The 25421-nt window shown below is 35.4% G+C and overlaps 1 protein-coding gene across 8 annotated transcripts in view; it reads left to right on the top strand.

The window, feature by feature from the left end:
- Window positions 1-200: 200 nt before the first annotated feature.
- Window positions 201-25421, top strand: part of FER (FER tyrosine kinase) — a 367914-nt gene continuing 342693 nt past the window's right edge. For 2 of the 8 annotated variants that reach the window (XR_001595948.2, XM_036225811.1), the window contains exons 1-2: window positions 209-453; window positions 14296-14441. The gene's annotated coding sequence lies outside the window, so the exon portion shown is untranslated. Of the gene's footprint in view, window positions 454-14295; window positions 14442-20719; window positions 20786-24667; window positions 25171-25421 lie in introns of those variants that run through there. The other 6 variants (XM_016137230.2, XM_016137229.2, XM_016137233.2 and 3 more) reach the window with 6 other exon arrangements.

Raw genomic sequence — 25421 nt, 5'->3', positions numbered from 1 at the left:
CCGCGACAGCAGTGGACGCCGGCTCGAGAGGAGCGGGTTACAGGGACGAAAGAGCAGCTCAAACGGGAGGACCGCGGGACCCACCCGAACGGGGGAGCGGGCCCACAGGGCGGCGGGCGGAGCTCCACGCCTCCACTCGCCGCGCCCGCAGCCCCCGGTCCGCGCGGGCCTTCAGGCCTAGAGCCCGAGTCCCACCCCTCGGGGACCCCGGCCAATCGGCCGCGCCCCGCCTCCTGGGAGGTGGTGGAGGAGGGGGTTAGGGGCGCGGGCGTCAGGCGCCCGCCTTCCGCTTGTGCCCATTGGCTGAGGCCTCGAGGGAGCCCGGAGACCGGCGAGCAGCTGGATTGGCCGCAGAGGTTCCTGACAGCGGCGCCCATTGGCTGTGGCGGCCCCCGTGACGCGGGGTGGTGACTGGCTCCCGTGTCCGAGGGGCTCCTGCTTGTCAGGTTCTAGGTAAGTGAGTTTCGCGCCGCCGGCTGCGGGCGCTGTTGCCCGGGGCAACGCCAGGGGGCCGGGGGAATAGGAGGGAAGGCCCGCCGAGAACGGGGGCAACGCTCCCTGCCCGCAGAGGGGCGCTGGACCCTGAGCCCTGGGCTGCGGCGGCTGCGCCGAAGGCTCTTCCTCCGCCACCCCCCCACTCCAGCCCCAGGCTGCGGGGTCTCCCGCCCGTCCTCCGCCCGCGGCGGAGCATTCAGGGTTGGGGCTTTGCCCACCCAGCCCGGCGAGGTCCGCCCCTCCCATCCACCCGGGACGGGAGGCTGAGGGGGCGGGTGCCGGCGCGAAAGGGCTGAGGCGGGCGCGCCACGGCCCCGCCCCGTCGCTGAGTCTGGGGGCTGCAGGGTGTGAGGCGGTGTAGGGGACTGTGAGGACCGCCCATCACGCCCGCATCCTCTTCTCTCCTGGCGTGGCCCTCAGAGTGCGGCGGCCATCCGCAACCCCTAGGTGTTCCTCTTAGCCCCTTCCTACCATTGGGGCCCGACAGTGTTCCTTGACCCCCACAGTCCGACCGCAGGATTCCCGTAGTTCAGCTTCTCCACCTCCCGCTTCTATATCTCAGCTTCTGTCCCTGCGCCTGTCTTGGTCAGAGATGACCTCGAAGAGACAGTCAAGTGATAAACTGAAGTTTGAAGCTGGTGCAGCCGGGACAATTTCTGCTCTGTTCTGTTTGCCGTTTTGAGTTAAGGACGTGTTCGGAGGCACCTTTGGGTCAGCCTTCTGCTTTAAAGTCTCCCTTACTATCAAATTTCCAAAACACGCTAATAGGGTTGGTATTAGTACCGTAGGGTTACGTCGTGCACAAATTAAGGAGTTAACTGTGAAGTTGTCGCTTTTTACTTTGTACATTTGTGATGTTACCTAGTGCTGTGCAATCCCAAATCTGAAAATAATTATTAAGTCTGGTAGCCTTGCAACTTCATAAGCTTTATAGTTTTTAAAAAAGCCTTAATCTTTTTAGTTGGTAAGAAGCTACTTGTAATCATAGTGATCTCACTGTTACTTTCACATCAACGGCTCTAAAGGGGGTAATACCATCTCTCCGTTTCTCCAGATATTTTAAGATAAAAAAATTCTCAGTGGGAGTCACTGTATGTAAAAGTGTAACGGAAAAAATGAGAATAGATCAAAACTATTGTAGTGATTACATACTAGAATGGGAATAAAATTTTAATAAAATGCGGAATGGGAATAAAATTTTTAAAAATGTATTGCAAATGTAATTATTTTGCTAGTGCAGTATTGTAGTCCTAGTATACCTATGTAGTCAGACATATTTGTGCAGAGCCACATGTTTGTCAGTTAATGCAAAGGAAATCTGAGTGTATCTTTTGTAATCTAAGAAATCTTTCCATCTAGTACTCTTGAGCCAAGGGAATTCTGCTTCCAGAGTTATTGGGACTATACTGAGAGTACATAGGATACATGGAAACGTTTTCTCTGTTTTATTCCATGAAAGACCTTTGTTTCTCTTCTGCACTGATAACTGGCAGCATTAAATATATACTGTGTAAAATTATTTAGGGTCTAGTTAATGGAGTTTCTACACTACAAAGGTTGCTGTCTAGTTTGGAAGAAATAATCCAGACATTTGGTAGACGAATCACTTTCATTTGATCTTCAGCTGTTAGATAGTTATAAGTCTGGTCAGTAACCATTTCAAATTTGACATTTCTTTTCTCTAGTAGTTTACTATGAGAAATTTCAAACAATGCAGACAAGTTGAATGTACAGTAACTCCCCAACTACCTACACAGCAATAACATTTTCAAGACAGTTGCTACATAGTAAATATTAAGGAACAGAGGAACTGAAATGATTAAGTTTGAAAACCAGCATAAATATATCTCATACCAAAATAATGTAAGGTGCTTATTTCCATTTGTAGATGGAAATAGTGTTTAGAAAACACTATTCTAAAGCAATTTTGTGAGTGAGTGGGAAGTTGTCATATTTGTAAATCAAGGCCTGGATGAATAAATGGCATTTTGATAGTAAAAAAAAAAAAAATCTAATGAACTCGTTATACAAATAAAAGTTTTGTTTGAAAATTGGACTCCTGTGTTAATAGGTTCTAATTTTGTGCTTGATTTTTAAATGAGCACCTTTTTTTGAAGACACGTACAAGAGACTATTAGTTATGCAATGTTCGATAACATACTTGAGAAATTAGATCAATCTAAATACATCGTTTTGGAATAAGGACGTATATTTGTAACGGAAAGAAAGCTTACAAATGGGAGCTTTTTCAAGTAGAACTATTTCATGGAAAATGAAGTAATTAGAGAGATTTAAGTCAGTGTTTTGATAGGACTCAAGACTTTGGTGAGTGTTGTTTCATGCTGTTGCTAAAGGAATATTTTAATATAGAACTTCAGTTTATAATAATAGAATAAGAAATGGTTATAAGTTCACATATGCATTTATTTGTAATTTTTCCATAATTAAGAAAGTCTTGCACTCCTCTTTAGGTATTTGAATCCTCCTTTTCAGTTTTAGTTTACCTGAAATCTGTTTTTTATACTTATCTCATTTTTATAATTCTTTAATATTGCAGTTAAGGGCTGTCTCGGAATTTATAGACCTTTGGATTACCTCATTATTTTTCCATATCTCATTTGACTTTGGCATGCTTATAGATGGTTAATTTACCACATCACTGAGAGATTAAAGGGAACAAGCTATCACAGTTTTGGAACTTGGGAGACTGAAATGTTTAGAGATTTTTAAATCAACGTTGTAGGTTCCCTCCCTCCTTTCCTTTTCTTCCTTTCCTATTTTCATTTTTATTATAAAAGTTAAATGCTTTAGCATAAATTCAGTGAAACTATAGAGGAGTTAACAATTCCATGATAGTTAATGCTTTAGAAAATAACCAAAATGTTTGTTTATTCTGTAATACTACCAATAATTACACTTTAATAGTTTTCATTGCAGTATCTCTTCACTTGCATATAAACTTTCAGGAGTTCTTGAACTTGAGACTTAGTTACCCTAAATTAGAAGAGGGTCCTTAGAGCTGGAAGAAATATGGAAAAGAATAGAGTACATATGGGAACAAAAGAATCAGACTCAAGCTATTATCTACATTTTCTTAAATCATAAGTATAAATATAATACTAGTTATCCATATAAAACTACTTTCTGGCTGACAAAATATGGGGCCTCTCAAGTTCTTTTTATTTTTTTAATTCAAAATAGGTAAGATGAAGTTTACTTAGTGCCCTTCTACAAAAATTTTTAGATTTCATTTTTTGAATATTTCATATTTAGCTTTAAAAATTTATAGTCATGATTTAGAATTATTTCTTAAACATTTATATATACTTATGAAACTATGACTAATTTTTGGATTATACGTCATGAGCACTTACTATAAGCTTGATATTGTCTCCTTCTTTAGAAGTTTTTAATTAAAAGACTGACAATTTTGATGTAGTTATTTCTTGCGAGGTCACAGGGTGTAATGAAAGAAGATGATTAATTTTTTTTTTTGAACCAGGTAATCTGGATTTCAGTCAGAAATCAGAATTTTCTTCTGGGTGATTTTGGACAAATTACTTAATTTCTTTAAACCATAGTTTTCTCATCTGTAAAATGAGGATGATAAAATTGCCTCAAAAGGTTGTTATGAAGAAGAAATGAGACAATCTAGGTAAAACGCCTGAATCTAGGAAGTCTTCAATTTCCAGATCCAGTTTCTCACATCATAGCTTTAATTTTGTCTCTCCCGCTGTCACTGTGCTTATTCTATCATCCTAAAAGTCCTTAAATTTTAGACTTTGGAAATTAAAATAATGTACATTAAGTTTACTTAAATTGACATTTACATTTGTACAGACAGAGCAAATAATTAGCTCCTTTATAGTTCTTCGCTTAGTGTATCTCCGTTGGGATAATCAGAAATTTAAATGCTTTTCACCTCAAAGTATGTCCAGTTTGTCTGAATTCCTGAATTATTTTTCTTTCACCTTAGATTATCATCTTTTGTTGGATGGTTTCCCAAAATTCCTTTCACTTAAACCACAAATATTTCCTTAAAAGTGGTACAGAAGAGCGGAGTATTGCTTTCTTAAATCTCTAACTCCTTTTTCTCCCCATCTTAAACCTTTTTTCACTTAATCTTTAAAACTTAAACTATTTTCAAATGTAATAATTCATAAAACTCTTATTTGAATTCTTTCTGCCTGCTACAGATATATATGATTATTTTTTAAGGAATACTATTTTATAAATATACCTTTTTCAGACTGTGTATTCTATAAGTATAAAGTTTTAATTCTTAAAGAACACTATTTATTTATATTTCACATGTAAGGTTAATTACCAATTCTCTACAGGATTTAACAAATATTCTTTAAAAATTTTTTCAAAATGACAGTTTGACATTCAATATTAACATTAGTTTCAGGTATATAGCATAACTGTTAGAAATTTATGTAACTTATAAAGTGATCAACCCAGTAAGTCTAGTACCCATCTGACATCATCAATACACAGTTATTAAAGTATTATTGAATGTATTCCCGGTGACTATTTAGTAACTGCCAGTTTGTACTACTTATTCCTTCTCTTTTTCGTCTATTCCTCCCAACTTCTCCAATCTGGCAATCATCAATTTGTTCTCTGTATCTACGAGTTTGTTTCTGTTTTGTTTGAAGAACACACATGATTTAAATGCACAGACCAGCTTTATGTAGTTATTGGGTGTTGTGAAGCAAGCACTGAACTGAATGAAGAGTTAGGAGTAGAACCAGATAGTCCTTATTCATTTATCTTGCAGTAAAACAAAGATTTTGTCATCTAAGTCAGAGATTCCCAATATTTTTTCCCATCCAGTACAAGAAGATGTTTACGTGTGTGATGTATACTGATGTACGGTTTCCTAGCATGCTCTCTGTGATTCCATCTTGTTCTCTCCTGCCCAAGAAAGCATATCAGAATACGTGTAGTTGAAAATGACATCATTATAGGGATAAACTTGAATTTACTCTGATTTATTGAGGAAAGCGAGTATTAAAAAAATGTGTGTAACTAATATTAGTAACAAATAGTTGAGAAATACCTTATAAGTAAGTACTACAGTCGAGACCTAGGTTACACATTTCCCTGAAAGGAATGCCTCTTCACTCCAATCCTGTAATGCTATAGAAGAAAAGATGACTAATTTTATATTAATGGTTGATGAAGAGTCTTAAGTTTAAAAATCAGAGCAATTGATAATAGACAATTAAAAATATTTGACTAATGGCACCACGGTCTTTATTGTTAAAATAATAACACTAATTCTTGTAGAAAAATTGAAGTTAGTTTTCCAGTATAAATTATTTTACTTGCAGAAAAAGCATTTCCGTAATGGGACAAATGGTCTTAGGAGAAGGGGACACTCTTAATACTTGAATATTTATATTCTAGGTGTTTAGTATATAAAAATGCTTTTTACATTGGCTCAGTCAGAAAAGAATTTTTAAAATTACATCTCTATGAATGAGATTGCTTTTAAATAGCTCATCCTTTGTGGATGTGGTATATATAACATACAGTTAAAAATAAAGACTTAGTAAAACTATGTCCATTAAACCCTTGACATTAGCAGGTATTTTTCGAAATTTTCGTAGATCTAAGATATAACTACCTCCATATAATACAGTCAAATTAATTGAAAAATTTAAGTGATCCCTTCAGACCCTTAATTTTATAATAGGACTCGAATCATAAGAGTTGTTAAACCTTTTTTTTTTTTTTTTTTTTTGCTTTCAAAATGGAGGCTGGGTGACTGTATTACATCATTATCAAACATGGAAAGGTTCTTATTTTTGACTCTCATGTCCTGGAGTTTGCAGAGCAAAAGAATATTTCTGGCTTAATCACGAAGACTTCTTCATTGTCACAAAGTGGAAGAGTTAGTTCTTGGTCACTGTAATGCTTGATGCTTGTTGCTGTTTCTTGGATATGTTTTCTCCTTGGAGTTGAACACTTCTGTAGTTTGTCCCTTCGGCTCTCCAAAAGTCTTACTTGGAAGGATTTCTCAAGCTTCTCCTCTCAGTTTTGAAGACTCTTTTGTTAATTTTACCTCATACAAAGAAAAATGTATCTGACTCTTCTTCTACCAGTAATCAGTTTTGGTAACAATCGGCCTAGAAGCCACTCAAGCAGCCACACCACCTCTTCATGAAAACGTTTATACAGTGTCCTGACTTTATCCTGAATTATATTTCCTTCAGAATCACATTTCCTGTATACATTCTTATATAGGTTAATCATCATTTCGCCTTTCACTGATATTTTGCAAATTTTGCTTTCGTTAAGAGCAAAGGAAACATTTTTCAGAATCACTTTCTCATGACACAGATCCAGTCACTCTCACGTTTCATATCCATTCTGAATTTACTCCAAATTTATATGTTCTGGTTATATACCATTACTTTGTCAGGCCTTTTTTCTTTATATGTATTGAATGAGTTGGCAATAGTATAGTAAGAAAAAATAACTAAACAATGCAGTTGTCTCAGATAATTATTAATGGCAAATAACTTGTTAGATTACTATTACAATTATTTATAAACAATTCTGTTGGACTAAGTATGAAGATCTTTATCTAGATTCATGTATAAAAGAAACATTTTATAAAGCAGGAGGCTGATTTTCTCTTACAGATGAGGTGCATGTGTGTGTGTATATATATATGTATATATATACAGTCAGAAATATGTATCTGTGTACGTCATCTAAGAGAAATTTTTGTCACATGTGTATGACAGATATAGTAACATATTACATTTGCATGATTATTTGTTTATGAATATTTCTTTTTTTCACCCTTCCTCAACATTTTAACTGCTAAGGTAGAAATAGATTTTGTCATTAAAATTTTATGGTAAATTATGTGGCTTCAGATATTATTATAGGGAGGGGCATTAATATTTGTTTAATGCCCTCTAAAAGTTCTAGACCCTTTGCATATTTATTTTTATTTATTTGACAACCCTGCAAATTGGGTAGTTTGTACATATTATCTTTTTGTTATCTGGAACCAATCTCAGGTTACATGTTTATCCAAGGAGACCCTTCTATGAAGTGAAACCTGGGATTTGAATCGAGGTCTTTTTATTGCTAAACCTGAAATAAATACAAATAGTAAGTATCTAAATGGATCTAACATTAGTTTTAACTATTTGAGAATGACTCTAAAGGTCCATGTTAAAATATTTGCAGTTTTGTTGAAATGAATTCTTCTTATTGGAAGTGAGACCCTAAGATATATGCATGACCCTAGTTAACTACTAAATGTCCACATGTTGTCATGACTTGTTCTCTGTTTGAGATTATTCTATATTATAACTTTTATGAAGTGATAAAATGTTGTTTCTTTGTAAAAAAAAAGAAATTCCTGGAAAAGCAAGTCAGCTGCTAAAAGTGAAGAAAAAGTAGAGGCCCAAGAAAGTAGTGGATCTTAGCCAGAAAACAGAAATTTTTGAATACTTTTAAAGATGGAATGTTGAATCCAGTCACTCCTATCTAGATGTGAATCAATCCACCACACCTTCTAGGGAAATAAAAGTTGACCTGTGAAACATTGTTATTGAGTGTTCTAGCTCTGACAACAGTCCTCATAGTTCTTAGACAGATTTCTTGAAAATATCAGAGACCTTATATTCATAAATCCTGTTTTACTTCCCTTCTCTCTCACCCTCACAATAATATTTGAAAGAGATTTGCTATTTATAGATATCTGCTACTTTGTACAAGTTAAAGTAGTTGTTACAATATTAACAATAGTATATCACAGGATAAAGTAGGTGTCCTTTGTGAGTTTCACAATTAATTATAACAGAATGATAGCTAGACCTTGACGATGGCCTCTTTCTAAAATTCTGATTCCTGTTTGTATTTTGGATTTTGATTTACCTTGTGACTAAACTGGCATTCTGGGATTGAAGTGGCCTAGCTTAGAGATACTTGCTGTTACAGACAGTAATAAGGTATTTGAAAAAGGATGAAGATGGTAAAGAAATAGACATGTCCCTGAGGTAGCCTACATTATAACAACAATGCAGAAATGTTCTGCGTCACACAAGAGGCGAGTCGTTGCAGGAACGGGATAGAGAGCCAGAAGGCATATGATTCTTCCTTTTTTTTTTGGTCATTCAACACATATCAATAGAGTACTCACTCCATGTAAGAACTTACCTTTTGGTTACAGATAATTATAAAGCATAGAGGAGTTTCAGACTTTTTCTGAGAGAGAGTATGATGTTATTCTCTGGAGTAGTAAAAAGAGCATGGATGTTAGAACCAGACCTGCCTATGTGCTACCGGTAATTAGTTGTATGACTTTAGGCAAATAATTTAATTCCTATGGCTTTAGAGTTTTTTCATTTGAAAACATGTCAGTGTCATCTGATAACTAGTAATAATATTAGATTTTTCTATTTCTTTCAGTTGTACGAGACCAAAACCTTACTCATACTAGTTCAGGGCAATGGGCACTCAGGAGTATACTCTCTGCAGGTACGGATGGATTCAGTGAGCTCAAACAATGGCCACAGGACAGACTCAGTGACCTTTTTGTGTGTGTGTTAGATATGTCACCGTTGATTCTGATAGGAATTTGATGTCGCCTCAATGGTAGGGGGGAGCAAGAGGGATAACAATGGCGCAGACTTGTAGTTAGCATTTTTTCTTGATTCTTCCTCAAATGATGGCAGTGAAGAGTCACAGATCATTGAGATTTAATAGTTTTATGAAAATATATTTTAGAAAAAACAAAGCATGCCCCAAGGAGGTACATGGTCCCAGCAATGAGAGCTGCAACAGAGTGCTGTAATAACAACCACAACAAGAGGGCAAAAAGAACATCCAGAAAGGCAAAAAGGGGGAGCAAAAAGAAGGAGAGCTCAGAAGGGCATAAAGGGCCCAGAATTGGGAATGTCTGCTATTATGGGGTGGTTCCAAAGGCATTTGTAGGTGATTGGCAAGTGAGGTCATTTTGATTGACACCTGGCTGCTGTATAGCTAACTGCCTAGTGTGCATACCTGGAATTCTACTATCGGGATATTATTTGGGCAGTCTATAGATGGGCCCCTATTTCTTTGTTCCCCCTGCTGCTCAGATCTGACTAGCTTCTTAACAGATATACTTTCACATAGGCTTTATCCATGTGGGGCTCTCTGATGACTCCAGGCTTACTTTCAGTTTAGCAAACCCAACATAAAAAGAGCTTTTCTTACTCACAGTTTTAGCATAAGTCCTGGGATTGCATCTCATTAAATGAATTGGGTCGTATTTCCATCCTTGACCCTGTGGTCAGTAGGATAACATATGATGATTGGTCATATCTAGATCAGGTACTAAGTATTGGAACTTGGAAGAAGAAGTGTAGTCAACCACATGGTCTGAAGCACATGGACAGAAAGTCAGGGTGGGCGGGTGGGTCACTGAAAGAAAAGGGAGGTTCTGTGACCATTGTGAAGGGGGAGTGGATGTTGGGAAACATAACCAAAAGATATTCACTGTAATCCTCCCAATGTACAAACATGCCCTTCTTACATATACACCCTGAAAAAAAAAATGCTCTCACCTAACATAATGCAGATCTACTTACAACTTCTAATGCATTTACCACCTATCCTTGAACAAAGTTTTTTCCTCAGATTCCAAACCTTGAACTTATTCTTAACTCATTTTCTTTTACTTCTCTCACACAATCTTTCATCATACTCTGTAGGCTTCCAAATATATCTGAAATCTAACCACTTCTCACTATGTCTATTTAGGTCACTCTGGTTCAGCACTGTCCTCTCTCTCTTTCCACATAACTTCTAATAAGCCTTCCTGCTACTACTGTTGCTCTCAGAATATTATTAGCCTTAGAATATTAGTGTCATCCTTTTGAAAAGATATCATGTCACTTAGCTCAGAATCTTTCAGTGGCTTCCCATGTAACTCAGAGTACAAGCTCAGGGCCTTCAAATGAGCCAGTTTTATGGTCCTCTTCTCCCTCCTTCATGCAGGATCTTTCTCTGACCTCAGATTTTTCTGTTGTCTTTACCATTTGCTCAGAACAGGCATCCTTGTTCTCTCTTAAATAGGTGCTTTGCACTTACTATTCCCCTGGCCTGGAATGCTCTTCTCCAGATATCCATAAGACTTACTTCTTCATCTCCTTTAAGTCCTTGCTCAAATATCACTTCATCTGTAAAGCATTTGATCACTTAACTGAAATTTGAAATCTCCTACCTCCCACATACTTCTTACCTTTTTCTGTCTTTTCTTTCTTTATAATCACAACTGAATACTGTGTCTTTTACTTATTTATTTTCTATTTTGTTTCCTCTCTAGAACATAATCTCTGTGAGGATAGGAATTTTTGTCTGTTTTGTTGTGTGGAAAAATGCATGGCACATAGCTTAGTAGGCTGTCAGGAAATATTTGTTGAAAGAATTAATACATAAAAAATAATTTATTGACTCATGTAACTATTAAATCTGAAACACCTATGGGACTGAGAATACCCTGCAGAGGGAGAGAGATTACTCATTAGGCAAATCTTTCCAGGGGAAAAGGGGAAAGTGTCTAGGTTTATTATACTAGAATATAGGTAAATATAAATGAAACATATAAAGTAACAAGAAATACAAGTTTTTTAAAAAAGAATATAAGTAAATATCTCTGAGGGAAGGGGAGGGTTTTATGTCTCCAAAGCTCATGGGAGGTTTCTATCTTTAGGGATACACTATCTCTAGTTTACAAGACTGTCTATTAATGCAAAAACCCTTGTAGTACCTTTTGTTCAGGAAGGTCTGATTGTGCAGGAACTTGAGAAATCCAGAGAGAATTGTTTCCCAGTAGTAATTCTAAAATTGCAGCATATACATCTGTTCACAACTGAATTCACCTGAGCTCAGGTGTGATTAGCTCTAGGGGCTAAATCTTTCCAGAATGTTCTTTTCTCCCCATCTCTTGTTTCTTCTTTTCTCTGGGTTTGGCTCACTGCCAGATAGGTACTTTCCATGTTCTTTCATTTTACCAACGTCAGCTGAAAAAGTGAGCTTTCTGACTAATTCCTACAAAAATTTTGGGATTGAGGTTTATTAGTTCAATTGGGTTACAAACCCATTCCTGAACTTTTGCTTGGGAGAGAGAATATGCTGATTGTCCAGACCTGACTCATGTACCTGTTCCAAGAACTTTGTGCTCATTTCAGGGGACTGAGAGTGGGGGTGATTAGTGCCACCCACACTACATGGATTGAGAGTAAGCGAAAGGTAGTTCAACAGAAGAAAATTGAAATGCCACTACCAAGAGAAGGGAAGTTAAAGAACAATGCAGGTCTGTGACTTACATGCACATGCAACTCATGCTCATTTAAAAAAAAATTAATCTTATTGTCTGTAGGTATTCCTGCCTCATCTATTTTTCACCTAATATCATATTGTGAACAAGAGATTTTTCTTTGAAACTGTGATTTTAAATGGATATAAAATTATATTTAAATTTATTGCTTAATTTTTATATATTTGGTTTATCAAAATTAGATTTTGGTTTATCAGAATTGGGATGTTACATACTAGAGAAGTAAGAGTAGAGGTGCGTAGGATACAAAATGTACGGTGTACTCCCTTTTAGGGTCATGCAACTTCAGGGTGGCACTTGCGTGACCCTGAGAGTGAATATCTCCTTACATTTTTACCCTGGGTTCTTCTCTTGCCTCACTGTAGTCCTAGTTGGGAAGAGAAGCACATTTAAGGAATAGAAACTATGTTTGTCTATGGGTAGGAGCTAAAGATAGTAAACTGTGTAGTTGGGAAAGTTGGTGAGGAAGATTAAGATGCACCAGAAAGCAGTTATACATTTTTAACCTATCTGTAGACACCTTTGCTGAGTTCTGATAAGGCTAATAATCCCTTTGAAGCAATACAAGGAGTATAATTTTTAGTCATAGTTTTATAGTAGGTTGAGCAAAGAAATGCTACATTCGAAGATGCTATCAAGGAAATCGTTACTTGTTTTTAACCCAAATATTTTCAGTACCATGTATAAAAATACTTTTTCACTGAAAAATAAAAGTTATAGAAGAGACAAGTTGGAGAGTGACACATAAATAACGCATGGAAGCTTTGATTGGATACTGTTCAATGTTGGGCGTGGTGGAATCCCAGTTGAATAGTTGTTTTTCTTGTTTTTAAGTCTTTGAAAATAACTCTTTTATATCACACCGGGAGACCAGAATATGGAATGCTAGATAACTCTCAGCTGTGTTTGCCGATAGAGAAGAGAGGCTAAAAAAATTCAAATCCAATTGTACTTTCCAGTAATTTTGTGGTCTGTCTTTACAATGGAATTAGATAACATATGTAATGTGTACATTTAGGTACACATTCACTAGATTTTGTTCTTTGGAAATATTTATAAGTAATATTATTTACTATTCTATATCTGGGGAGTTTAACTGAAGGTACTCTATTAAAAGCAGTATAAAAGAAGTCATGATTAAAATTTTCATATTTAAATATTTTAAGTACTGAATTTTATCATTTAATATAACAACTCTCATTAAAACCTTGCTTTACACCAAAGTATACAAGTCAGAGAAAGCCGTAATTCACCTTGGAATTTCATTCATTCAGTAATCACTTGTTTGGTGGTTAGTGTTCCAGGTATTGTGTAGAATATTAAGATAACAATCCTTGTCTTCAATCATATCACAGTTTAGTGGAAGAAGACGGATGTAATAACACTTTCATTATATGTAGATTAGATTTCCAGCCAATTCTTGCATTGAGAACCTTGCCAAATCCAGAAGAGAATAAAATGGTTGTCAGGGGGAAAAGAAGGAACCCTTTGGAAATGGGTAAAAAGCTTAGAAGAGTGGAAGACTTGGAAGATATTCCTGACTCAGTGTTTGGGCAGTTTCCTGACCAGAAGGAAAGGAGTAATCTTATTGGTAACATCTATGAAATGTTCTCTGATTCATGTGAAAGTCAAGGAGGGGAAATGGCAGAAAACAATAGGCAAACAAAAAAGAGGAGCTTGAAAGAAGAGAGTTGATTATAAGCTGTGTGAGGTTAAGATTAGAAATATAAGGTCATGAGGCAAAAAATGAGAAACTGTGACAGAGTTATAAATTGCATATATTGACATCATGATAAAGGAGCCAGTGACCAAGAAACATCTTAGAAATTCTAGTTTCAAGGATTGTGAGAATAGCTGATGAAAGAGTCATGCTTTGGCAGACTAAAGTACGTTAGAGATATATGCCTGTGCCGAGAGAATGTTTCCCAAACCTTCAACTTTTACAAAGTTTTCCTCACATAGTAATTACTTTTTCAGGATATAATATTTTTTATATTTAACTTTTTAAATTAAAATTATTGGGGTGACATTGGCTAATAAAATAGGTTTCCAGTGTATAATTCAATAATATATCATGTATATTGCATTGTGTGTTCATCATCCAAAGTTCAATTTTCTTTTGTTATAAAATATTTGATCACCTCTACCCCTGCCTACCTCTCACCTGCCCCTCTACAGAGGAAAATATGAATTACCCATTCAAAACTGAGGGAATAGGTTAGGGGAGAAGCTAAGATACAGTATTCATTGGGAAACTTTTGGAAAAAAGGGGGGAGAGAGTAAGCAGAGGATAGACAAGAAAGTAATGCATTCTTGTTCTTTATGTGATGAATGAGAGAAACTGCCCGGTTGATTTCCGGTAGCAGCCTACTATACTCCATGTATACATGTTCACTTTTTTCTCTGTGGTGTACAGTTCTGACTACTTGAATTTCTTCTTTCAGCTCATGTTTTCTGGCTAGCTTTATGGTCATTTCCGTGAGACTTCACTGAACGTTTTCACAAGTGTCTTCGTCATCTCTAGTGTGTAATCCTTCAACATGGACCTCCTACTTTAGCTAAGATATGACCAGCAATGAATAGTAATAAGGTAGGATTATTCTACTCTTCTTTGTAAATTACTATTAAAAATGTATATTATTTTTTTCCTTTGACACTATGAAACAGTTTTTTCTTGATTTTGCAGTGTTTATGTTAGATTATTCTCCTACCGAGGCAGGCTACAGTCATTTTATATTTGTCTTATTTATGTTTTACTTGTCATTTATTCTCCTGAATTCTATCTCATTTGTGATGTAATAATTATTTTTTTCAATTAACTCTTATAATCAGTAATATTCCAATCTATTTCTCTCCTAACTGGTGTGCCCACTGGTTCTATATTTTCAACTGCCAGGCACCAAACTCAGTATATCTTAGTTTTCTTCCTAAACACTTGTTCCTCCTCTGGTTTCTGTATTTCTATTAATAACATTATTAGTCCCATTGTCTAATATGGTCATATGTTCATTTACTACTTCATTTATTTATTTGATGCACATTGATATGCTTCTATTAAGTATCAGACGATTTGCTGCTTTCTGGGATATAATGGTGAATAAGCTGGATATCCTATTCTTACAGCTTATGTTGTCGGGGGTGGGGGATAGGTTTAAAATAAACTGACAAAATAATTATGAATTGTAATACACTTTTTGAAAAAAAGCAAAAAACCCAAATAATTTAGAGATAAGGAGCTATTTGAGATTGGGTGGTCACAAAAGGCTACTATTAAGAGCTGATATTTAAGATGAGACCTAAGTATGAGAAGAAGTGATTTCAAGAGTGGGTAGTGCGTGTGTGTGAGGTGGTGGGCGGGTAGTGTTTTTGGTGGGGAAAGCATTCTAATTAGAAGGAATAGTGGAGTGAAATAAGTTGAACAAGGGAAAGACAAATAGTATGTTCTTATATGTGGAATCTTAAAAAGCCAAATTTATTTAACTAGAAAGTAGAATGCTGGTTGCCAGGGGCTGGGTAATGGGGTAAATGGGAAGGGGGCTGGTCAAAGGGTACAAACTACCAGCTATGAGATAAATAAAATCTGGGGATCTAATGCACAGCTGGTGATTATAATTGAGAATAGTACTGTATTATATGCTTGACAGTTGTTAAGAGAGTTAAGATGATAGCCATTCTGACAGGTGTGAGGTGATATCTCATTGTGGTTTTAATTTGCATTTCTCTGATGATGAATGACATTGAGCATCTTTTCATATGTCTGTTGGCCATCTGTATGTCCTCTTTGGAGAAATGTCTATTCAGGTCCTCTGCCAATTTTAAAATTGGATTGTTAGTTTTTTTTTTTGGTGTTGAGTTGCCTAAGTTCTTTATAAATTTTGAATAGTAACTCCTTATCAAATGTATCATTGGCGAGTATCTTTTCCCATTCAGTAGGTTGTCTTTTCACCCCGTTGACGGTTTCCATTGCTGTGCAAAAACTTTTTAGTTTGATGTAGTCCCATTTGTTTTTTCTTTTGTTTTCCTTGCCCAAGGAGGTATATCAGAAAAAATATTACTAAGAGCAATGTCTCAGAGTTTACTGCCTATGTTTTCTTCTGGTAGCTTTATGGTTTCAGATCTTACATTTTAAGTCTTTATTTTGAGTTTATTCTTATATATGGTGTAAGAAGATGGTTTAGTTTTATTTTTTTCATGTGTCTTTCCAGCTTTCCCAATACCATTTATTGAATAGACTGTTTTTACCCCATTGTATATTCTTACCTCCTTTGTCATAGATTAATTGACCATATAGGCATGGGTTTATTTCTGGGTTTTCTATTCTGTTCCATTGATCTGTGTGTCTGTTTTTATGCCAGTACCGTGCTGTTTTGATTACTATAGCTTTATGGTATAGTGTGATATCAAGTATCGTTATACCTTCAACTATGTTCTTCTTTCTCAAGATTGCTGTGGCTATTTGGGGTCTGTAGTGGTTTCATATATAAATTTTAGGAATATTTGTTCTAGTTTTCTGAAAAATGCCATTGATATTTTGATAAGGATTGCATTGAATCTATAGATTGCTTTAGGTAGTATGAATGTTTTAACGATGTTAATTCTTCCTACTCATGAGCGTGTTATATGCTTCCATTTATTTGTATCTTCTTCAGTTTCTTTCTTTAATATTTTATAATTTTTTTGAGTACAGGACTTTCAGTTTCTTGGTTAAATTAATTCCTAGGTATTTTATTTTTTTGATGCAATTGCAAAGAGGATTTTTTCTTAATTTCTCTTTCTAATAATTTGTTATTGGTGTATGAAAATGCAATAGATTTCTTAATATTAATTTTGAATCTTGCTACTTGACTGAATTCATTTATCAGTGCTAATAGTTTTTTTTAGTGGAATACTTAGGGTTCTCTCTATATAGTATGTCACCTGCAAATGATAGTTTTACTTTTTTCTTTTCAATTTGGATGTCTTTTATTCAACATAGAATTAGATATCTTGTTCTTGATCTTAAGGAAAATGCTTTTAGCTTTTCACTGGTGAGTATGATGTTAGCTGTGGGTTTGTCATATATGGCCTTTATTATGTTCAGGTATGCTCCCTCTGTTACCACTTTGCTGAGAGTTTTTATCGAAGAAGAAATAATTTTTAATGTTAAACATTCTATATATGAAATTTGATATTTATCTTCTTAATCCTCAGTCTTAAAAGAAACTCTTTGGGAAGTCTTTTCTTTTTATCATTCTTACATTATAAATTGAATACATGCTTATGATAAAAATGCAAGCTAGAGGTATATAAAGTAGAAAGTGACATTCTTCTCACTATTGTAAGTCTCACTGTTCAGAAGTAGTGATAAAAGTTTGATGTGTATCAATTTGGAGTTTTAAAATATATACATTTAAGACAATGCACGTTTATAGTTTATAATTTTCAAAATACTATCATTTGATATATGTTTTGAAATTTGCTTTTCCTGTTTATCCTTTGATTTCTACTTATGCTCCATGTAATTCCAAGATTTGTTGGATATATAAATGGACAGAACTAGCAGAGAATAAAAGTCATAAACTGGAGTAATCAAATTTTGAGGGAAATAAAACTTAAAAAGCTAAGGATGAGAAAAATACCTGCTAGTTTTTTTTTTTTTTTTGGTATGAATGCTATGTGTTAATTTAGAAATGTCTCTTTTTGACTTATTTAATCTATATGAAATTATGAAAGCTGTCATTTTTTAATGTAATACATTTTTGAATAAACACATGAGGGATAATTAGAGTAGAATTTTAAGATTTATTGAGTACATCTATGGGTATACATCTATATGCCTGACGTGTGAGAAACATGAGGATATAGTTGTGAATAGGACCCTGTCATTACTTAGTGCTGTGATAACAAATTGCAGAGGTAGAGAAGGCTGCCTGGAGGAGGTGATATAAGCACAATCTTGAAATACTAGTAAGAGTTGGCTAAGCTTTTAAAAAAACAGCCAGTGGAAGTGAACAAGGGTTGAGTCAGAGTTATAGGTCCTTAGTATAGTCGTAGAAAGACAGAGAGTCAGAGAGTCAGGGAAAGTGATTCAGTATGTGTTGGGAAAGAAGTAGGAGGGCAATATGCCCTATTTTGTGTGGGACAGTCTAGGCTTACACCTTTTTTCCTGGCATAATAAAGAATAGCATCCCTTTCACACTTAAAAGTATCCCAATTATGGTTGATAAGTGGCATGTTCACCTTAGAAAAGAGAGAATATTGAAGCAGTTAAGACTCCAGAGAGATGGAATATAGTAGGTTATGGCCTAAAACTAGAATATTAAAATATACCATTGCAGAGATAGACCAGTTTTGGATTTAGGCTATGGGCAATAGTAGGGGTAGTTGAAATGAGTTGGACTAAATGGGTCTTTGGAGAAGAGAGACTAGAGGTTAAAAAACTCTATGGATGAAGATAAGAATTGGGTTAGTGTATAGGTTTTAGGCCAAGGGGAGACTGAGAGCATGATTTGTAACTTTTAGGTGATATGGGATTTGGTGAAGCTGAATAGCATAAATTTCAAAAGAGAAGAGATTTTTGAATAGGTTTGGAAGAGTGGTGATTTGGAAATGGTGCTAAGGTATCAGATATTGTTATGTGTTATTCCCCTGCTCCCCGGCCTCATGGTTATGGGTGATGGGATGTAGGAAAGGCGTAACCTCTACCTGGGAGCACTGTGTTTTTGGGAAACCAGGTTTCAGCTAGGGTAAGGAGTTGGAAGGTAAAGATTTAGCAAAATTTATTTACAAACTGAATGAAATTCTAGAACAATTTGGAAAGAAAATATTTTTTAGGGCATGATTATAGAGGAAGGTTGGGATGGGAGTGGGGTTTAGGCTTTGCCTTTTGGGAAAAGAGTGAATTACACAGAAAAATCAAGAATGGAGCTTACTTTCCTCCATGTTCTAAACAATGGCGCAAGGTTTGTCTTAGTCTGATCTGGGTTCCCTAAGAGGCTGTCTCATTGCAGTGTAGCAACTGGCTTAGGCTTCTTACTGATGGGGCCTTGATGGTTGCCATTCTGCTGGTGTAGGCCCTTAATGAATCTCTTTTAAAGTACATATATCAATTTTGAATATATATTTTGAAATTATTTTGACTTCTCCCCACGTTGTTACTGTTTTTGAAAGAGAAAAAATTGGCCATAATTTGAAAACTGAACTCTTTTATAATAATTGATCATATGGAAAGAGTGAAAGGCTAAGAGTTATCTAGATAACAGTTATATTTCTAGGCATTAGGGCACAGAAGGTGATATGCATTGTAGCCATGCTTAAGTTGTTAAACCTTTTTTGATCCTGTTTTCCTTCAAATTAGCAGTCTTTCACTAACATGTTTCCCATTTTTCTACCCTTGCTCATATTTAATACTTTTACTTAGAAAATAAACCCTTCCTTGTCACTTGCTGTTATTCCATGGTCTCTCTTGTGTAAGTTCTTTCTCTCTCATGCTTTATTAGTAATGACTACTTTTTAATAAGTATCTCCAAAGCCAGACACATTAAGTAGTTTATCTCATCTAAGCTTCCCAACAACTCTGCAAAGTAGGTATTACTATCCCTATTTTAAAGATAAGAAAACTGAACTTCCAGGAGGTTAATTAAAATACAGTTACATAGCTATTAAATGGTTAGGATTCAGCCCAGGACTGATTTCAAAGCCACTTCCTACATACACATTTGCAGAGAGACACGTGTACATGCACTCCTTTAGTATTCCTCAAAGCTTGTGATGTTCTTTTTCTAAAATTAAAATCTTTTTCCCAGTTTTAATGAGATAGAATTGGTGTATAACATTGTATAAATTTAAGGTGTACAATGTGATCATTTGATACTATTGCAAAATGATGTTCTTTTCTTAATAAAGGCCTTTTGAGTCCTCTACTCAGCTGTGCTCTTTTCTTTCTCTGTGGCTTTGTAACACTTTGTACCTCATGCTTTTATTTCTGTTACACCTACCCCACCCCACATGGCCTTTAGAATGTACAAACTTCCTCTGTTTCCTCACTGAACTTGTAACCAATGTGTATTTGTGAACCTGTTGAGTTATATGGCATTTATGTTCATTTTTGTCACCCCTACTAGGTTGTGAGCTTATTGAGGATAGAGACTATAATCTTATAGGCTTTGATATTCCTGGCACTGAGAAGTATGCCTGGCAAATAGATGCTCAATACATGTTGCTGAATGACTCTTGAATACATTGTATCATCGTGACCTGTCTATTCTCAATATATTGTAAATCAAAAGGAGTAATCCAGATTTTATTTATCTTTGTATCTGTAATAGTATGGTTACTCAATAAATACCTAGTGATTTATATTAATACTTTAAAACAAAGAGAAAAATTTCTGTTAATTCTGTTCTCCCTAAATAATTTTAAATGTTGGTACTTTCAAATACACTTTTAAAATAAAAAAAGTTAATTTAAAAGCAAGCGTGTTGCCCATTTATTTATAGACTTGCACAGTTTTTATTCAATGTTCTCTCTCAGTGCAACATTATCATTTATTAATGCTGTTCTATTAGGCTGGCCAATCCAGTGCTGTTTCAGTTGAATTTAATTTTTTTAAAAATTAAGCTAGAAGCAACATTTTCAAATTAAGAAAACATGGCAGGAGTTTTAAATACTGTATCTGTAAGATGGCCAAGGTCAGCATATATTAACTGGTAATGAATGATGTTGTCTTCATAGTTAAACTTTGGTGACTGTTCATTCCTGCCTGTTTAACTGCTTTGGAAACAACACTTCACTTTATATTCATATGAGGTCAGTTTTTTTGGTTTGTAGCTGTGGTTATTACTTGCATACTCTGTGACTTTTTGTGACTTTGTTTCTGTCTTGCTACAGGCAGCTTAATATTTTGTTCAAGTAGTCACCGTTTTGGACTTCTGTCAGTATTAAAGCTTATAAAGGGTAAGAAATACCATTAAATAATTATTTTTGTACTTAAACTGGTTAATGATAGTCTTTATCAATGAGCAAACATAGTCTGATAAGTAACTTGAACCACAAAGTGATTTTAATAGGTTTTATTAGTTAAGGATTATAAATTCAAATTCTATTGAATTTTCTGCTAGTTTAGAGTATCTGGTTGGGGAAGATATTTGTTTCTATTCTCTGATTTTTCTAAATTAGCATGCCTTTAGTGGTATATTTCAGTCTTTTTGTCAGTGTTAAAATACAGGAAATAATTAAGTATTATCTGTGTTATAAGATATAATCTCTGTTAAAATAAATCAGCCTTACTTGAAAAAAGAATATTCAGTACATATTAAACTTTATGCTATATAAAAATAATATTTCCATCTGTGTACGTAGAGAATATGAAAGCTGCTAGTTGTGGAGCCAAAAGCTGAAAAACAAGAGAAATTTTAGAACAAATACTTACATATACCTTTATATTTATAAGAAATACCGTGGAAGTCCTATCCTAAGGAAACCAGTTATCTGTTTTATGTTTTGCTGTTTAATAACTTCTTAACTTAATAACTTCTATTTTTTTAAAGAAGTGTGTATTTATAGATCTATTTTATACAAAATGACCTAATTTTTGAAACTATAGCAATTTTTACGGGTTCTTTTAAGGTTTTTAATAACTATTTATATAATTGAAACTCTACATAACTCATCTGATACTAAATACCAAACAGAATTTGGTAAATAATGTAGATTTATATAAATATGAATAGTGAATAGTTTATTAGGATTTTACCAGCTTTACTTTTTAAAATGTATTATTTAGAAGTAGACGTCCTTGCTAATAACATGCATGTCCTTTTGTATAATATTTTGTTTTTGCCTGATTTATACTTACTATCCACTAAATTATGGACATTTTTATTTTAAAATCTCGTTTGCAAATCTATTATAAAATGAGTTTCCTCTAGCAGTTATTTATGATAAATTGAATTTCTGCTGTATTCTTGGTAGTAATTTAAGTGATAGAAAGATCAAAAATCTGTGATGCTCTGATTTCCACATAGCTCATAGTTTAATGGGAGAAATATGTCTGAATAGTTAAAATATATTGTGAGAAATGTGTTAATTACCGGTACATATATGATCCCTGAGATCTGAGAAAAGGGAACACCTAAGTTAGCCTGGGTGGTTGGTTGTGGTTGTGGTGATGGTCAGAGTAGGTTTACAGAGAATACAACTTTAAAGTTTAGTTGTTGATAATTTTCCAGACAGACAAGGGAGGAAAAACATTTAGACTGAAGGAACAACATTTGCAAAGGCATAGACGTTTGATCATAAGACAGTTAGGAACCATAAGTTGTAGTAGTGTTGCTGAGGGTGGAAAGTTGTTTTGGGTCAGTTTTGATTACCAGGCAAAGGAGTTTGAATTTTAACTTGTAGGTTAAGGTTGTAAAATTAATACCTAGTATTGTAAGTAATAATAAAATCAACACCTAGTATTACTAAGTATCCTAAAGAAGGAAGAGTGCAAAGTGGGGACCTTGAGAGAATGCATGCACAATGTTGTGTGGCCTCAAACAGTTAATTCATTTAATGGATTTTTTTTTTCATTGTCTACTATATGCAAGGGACTGTTTTAAGCACTAGAAATAAGGTTGTGGGAACAGAACAGAGTAATTCCCTGCCTTATTGGAACTTATGTTACAAATCATTCTGATATACACTCCTGCCTCCGCCCCTTGTCTCTCTAATTTTTGGCTACATCGTGACTATAATTTCCTTGTAATTTTCCATCTTCTTCATGGTTATCATAGGCAGCTTTGTCCTAGTCTAGAAGTATGTAGCTGAATTTGCGACACCCTCCCCACATTATTCTTCTTCCTCTGAGCTATAGTTTGAGGTCTGGGCATTACTTTTTAAAAAATTGAAATTTCTATTCAGGTAATTGTAGAGTGACATTCAGTCGTTTGAAGTAATAATCCCTTGCACACTTGTCCAGTCCCCCCAACAGTAACATTTTGCAAGACTATGGTATAATATGACAACCAGGATATTAACATGGAGTAATCTGCTAGTCTTATGCATATTTCCCCACTTTAAATTGTATTCATTTGTTGTATGTTAAATTCTTTTTTTATATGTCTGGATTATGAATAGCGCCTTCAAATACAACTAGAAACCCTTGTGTTTTCCCTTTTTAAACTCACGTATTTCCTCTTCTCTGCAGGCTCTAAATCCTGACAAACCTCTATCTGTCGTTTTCCCAAATTTTTGTTATTTCTAGAATGTTATATAGGCGGAATTATATAGTACATAACTTTTGGGAGTTGCATTTTCTCATTCAGCCTCTTAGTGATTCATCCAAGATGTTGCTTATATTAAAAAGTTTGTTCCTTTTTAAGTGTGGATAATATTCTATGTTTTGTATTCACCTGTTGAAGGATCTCAGTGCTGATTCCAGTTTTCGGCTATTACAAATAAAGCTACTGTGAACATTTGTGTGGAGGTTTTTGTGTGAACATGTTTTCATTTCTCTGGCATGAATATCCAAGAGTGTAATTGCCGGGTTGTATGGTAGTTGAATGTTTAATTTTATAGAAACCACAGCAGCTGTACCATTTTCCTTTTGATCAGCAACAAATAGTGATCCAGTTTTCACATCCTCAAAAGCATTTGGTTGTCATTATATTTTATGTTAACCATTCTGTCAGGTGTATAGTGATATCTCATGATAGTTTTAATTGCATTTCTCTTATGGCTAATGATTTTGAACATCTTTGATTATTTGCCATTTTTATATTTTTGTTTGTTCATGTCTCTTCATGCTTTTGGTCATTTTCTAGTTGGATTATTGTTATTTTAAACTGTTGAATTTTGAGAGCCCTTTTAGATTCTAGATGCTAGTCCTTTGTCAGATATGTGGTTTGAAAATAATTTCTTCCAGTCTGTAGCTTTTGTTTTTATCCTCTTCACATGGCTTTTACAGGGCAAAAGTTTTTACTTTTGATGAAGCCCAATTTATCAGTTTTTCCTTTTATGGATTTTTTTTTTTTTTCTCGTATCGAGTCTAAGAACTCTTCCGGGCTTTAGATCCTGAAGATTTCCTCCTGTTTTCTTTCTAGAAGTTTTGCAGTTTTATGTTTACATTTAAATTCATTAGCCCTTTGAGTTAATTTTTGTGGGAGGTGTTAGTTAGATCAGGTTTTTTTTTGGCGGAGGGGGGGGATGGGAATTAGCTATTCAATTATTCCAGTACCATTTGTTTAAAAGGATATTTTTCCTTCATTGAATTGTTTTTGGACGTTTTGTCAAAACGCAGTTGAGCATATTTCTGTCTACTTCTGAGTTCTCTATCCTGGTACATTATCTATTGTTTATCCTCTACCAGTACAGCACTGTCTTGATTTCTGTAGCTATATAGTATTTTATTCACCAAGAAGAACACATTTCTTTGAATACTCACTCTTTCAGCCTCACTCCATTTCTCTTCTTTGGAACTCAGATGATAGAAATGTTGGATCTTTTGTTATTATCGTTCATAGGTTCTCTAGGCTATGTTCTCCCCCCACCCCCAAGTCTGTTTTCTCTCTGTTTGGATTGGTTGAATTCTTTTGTTCTGTCTGTATGTTCGCTGATGGTATCCTCCCTCATCTCCACTCTACTATTGAGTCAATCTAGTGAGTTTTTAATTCCTGTTATGCATTTTTTAGTTCTGTAATTTCCAACCTTTTATTTTTATAGCTTCTATTCTTTGCTTAGATTTTCCGTTTTTACATTTGTTTTAAGAGAATTAGTAATTGATTAATGAAGGATTTTTTATGATGGCTGACTTAAAATACTTTTCAGATAATTACAACATCTAATGATTTTAGTATCAACATTAGTTAATGTCTTTTCTAATTCAAGTTGTGAGTTTTCCTGGTTCTTGGTATGACAGGTGATTTTCAGTTGAATCTTAGATGTTTTATTTATTATGTTAGGAGACACGGGGGCCTATTTCAGTCTTTTATTTTCAGAGGTGTTCTTTCTTGGTTTAGCATGCAGGTCTTGGCCTATTTTTGTGGGCTATGATTCCAATGGCAGTTTAATTTTCAGAGTCTTTATACTGTTATTTTGGTTCACTTTGCTTATCTGGTACCACTAGGGCTTCCACTGTTTCCTCCTGGTGCTGCTTGAGGAACTAGGATATATTTTTCTTAGGCTGGACTTTTAGATCTCTTGGTAGGGAATGAATGACATAGGATTTTCTTACCATGTCCCCTAGCTGCCCTGATGTCTCTGGGCAGGAGAGGAGAGACTTGGACCCATAGAGAATAAGGAGCTTCCTGGACTGGATCTTTTGCTAAAGCTGGGTCACTCTTCCCATTTCCGAATACCTGGTATGGTTTCTCTCAGTGGGGAAGGAGTTACTTGGACCTCTGAGGACAAAGGCTTCCTGACCTGGGTGCTTGCTATTACAGCATCTCTCTTTTTGATTCTTCTTGCCTGGTTCGATTTCTTTTGAGAGAAAAGGGAATGTTCAAGACTAGCAGGGAAGGAGAGTGCTTCTCCTGGCTATTTTTGGTGAGACTGACAATCAATCTCCCTTGCTTGATGGTGGCTTGCCTAATGTTGCCAGGACTCCTGTTAG

This window comes from Rousettus aegyptiacus, unplaced genomic scaffold (assembly GCF_014176215.1).
Source record: "Rousettus aegyptiacus isolate mRouAeg1 unplaced genomic scaffold, mRouAeg1.p scaffold_m13_p_8, whole genome shotgun sequence".
Classification (NCBI taxonomy): domain Eukaryota; kingdom Metazoa; phylum Chordata; class Mammalia; order Chiroptera; family Pteropodidae; genus Rousettus; species Rousettus aegyptiacus.
The sequence above is the reverse complement of the archived record's forward strand: the minus strand, read 5'-3'. Positions and strand labels throughout refer to the sequence as shown.